This window comes from Tiliqua scincoides, chromosome 9 (assembly GCF_035046505.1).
Source record: "Tiliqua scincoides isolate rTilSci1 chromosome 9, rTilSci1.hap2, whole genome shotgun sequence".
NCBI lineage: Eukaryota > Metazoa > Chordata > Lepidosauria > Squamata > Scincidae > Tiliqua > Tiliqua scincoides.
Genome location: NC_089829.1, coordinates 48,025,871 through 48,027,989, shown reverse-complemented (window position 1 = coordinate 48,027,989; position 2,119 = coordinate 48,025,871). Strand labels below are relative to the sequence as shown.

The window sequence follows — 2,119 nt, the reverse complement described above, 5'->3', positions numbered from 1 at the left end:
ATCCAGCATAGCAGCCAGATCCCAGCCCCGCCTCCCACTCCCCTCCCGCCCCTGGGGCCACCTGTCCCAGAATGCCTCCCTCCCACCTCCTCCCCACCCAGAACCTTGCGTCAGCCAAGCTTGGTTGGCGCAAGGCTCCCTCCACAAGCCGCCACAGAGGCTGGATGCAGCCTCTGTGGGCCAGCACACCTCCGTGCACTGGTGCGGCTTGCTCCCAAGGAGGCGCAAATGTGCTTTCCGACACGTTTTCAGCCCTCCTAGGCTGGCTCAAGGGACTTGTGCCAGTCTAACTCATGGTTAGGATTGTGCCCTTGCACGGTTTTAATGACCAATGTTGTTAATTGTCTAAAGATAGCTGATGTAGCATAGTCTGAGCTACCAGTAAGCTATAAGAATGACTGAGCTACCAATAAGGAAGCCCTCAGTCTGAATTGGTTGGCAACCTTCAGTCTCGAAAGACTATGGTATAAGTCTACAGCACCCAGTATTCCCTGGTGGTCTCCCATCCAAGTTCTAACCAGGCCTGACCCTGCTTAGCTTCCAAGATCAGATGAGATTGGGCATGTGCAGGGTAACAGTTTTGCTATCAATTTACTAACTGGCTCAGGTAAGTTTCAACCTCAGTCTTCCCAATCTACAAGCTGGGCATAATAATACTTTCCAACCTTACGGGGCTGTTGCAAGGCTAATGCATGTGTTCAACTCCCTTTGTTGGTCCTTTCTGTTTGCTGCAGGGACCTCCCATCTCCCTTGCTGCAGTCTCTGAGATGGGGCCCTTGTAGGTAGAACAGCTGGGGCTTCTAACTGGGCCTCAGAGGGTGTTGTGGGAGGTCACCCAAGTCCTCCTCCAACAACCTGGGTGTTTCCCTCATCAGTCAGAGTGAGAGCCAGCCCTCAAAAGAACATAAGAACAGTCTCACTGGGCTGCTTCCTCCTTAGCAGGAGAGGCCAGTCTGCTCTCCGCTTTGGAAGCTGCTTCATTTCTCAGCTAGTCTTCGCACTTCCAGACAGGGCAGAGGATCTCTGCAAGAACAGCTAGAATACTTGCTCTTCAGCAGACAGTATCTCCAGCTAAAGTAAACTCTGAGTTCATGAAGAGCAGGATCCTTGCGCTTCACTACAGCATATGCCAGCTGCTCAGAAAGGCAAACAAACATTTCTCGTTTCAGGTTTTACGGGTTGAAGGTCACAGGCCTGTAATATCTCACTTCTAAATATCATATCAAAAGCATGATAAAGGGATATATCAAGGACAGGACCATTGCAGCCTGGACAACAGTGTCCCCATCAAATGCCTCCCAGTATTAGACATTTGTGTCCACTCTTTTTGCATCCTGGACATTTGTGTCCCAATGTATTTTTATATTAGCCAGACTTTTTAATTTTGAAAATACAAAGTTAGGGTTGGGGTTAGGGCTGCGATAAGCAGGGATGGGGAAACCCAGCAAGGCTTAAGTCAAGTCGCTCACCACCCCGCGACCGGCTAGAAAATGAGTCATAACAGGGGCACTTTCCAGGTCTCCAAGTCACCCTTTAGTGACTCTAATGGTCTCAAGTCAAGTTGCCCTCCCCTTTAAAAAGCCAGCTGTGGAAAAAATGGGGATGCTCCCAGGGAGTGTGTGTCATTCTCTTTACTCACTCCCCTGATGACCTGCGGGGGGAGGGGGGACGGGACGGGACAGGGCAGGAGGCTTGGGAGGGATGGTGAGTGAGTGGGGACAGAAGTGGTAAGATAAAGGAGGGTCACACGCAGCTGCTGCAAGGCTTACCAGGACGACCTGATCCTTGAAGCTCTACTCAGAAGTAGTCCCTCTGTAGCCAGTTATTCAATGAGGGCCCCCCTCCCAAGTAACAACAGAGCCATGCCATCCAAAGCATGAGCACTATGAACTCCTTCCCTGCCTCCTTTCTCAGCCTGGGTTGAGTCGCCCTCTTTAAAAAACCAGCCATGGGAGAAATGGGGCTTTTGCTGGGTCCTGTGTGTGTGTAGCAAGGCCTGCCAAGATTTTGGACTGACAATCAGCCTGAAGAAAACACAGGTCATGGTTCAGGATGTGGACTCACCTCCCTGCATTACAATCTCTGAGCATGAACTGGAGGTTGTCCATGACTTTGTGTA

General features: G+C 50.9%; 1 pseudogene; it reads right to left on the bottom strand.

Moving 5' to 3' along the window:
• Positions 1-469: 469 nt before the first annotated feature.
• Positions 470-591, bottom strand: LOC136660937 (5S ribosomal RNA; annotated as a pseudogene).
• Between the last annotated feature and the right edge of the window lie 1,528 nt (positions 592-2,119).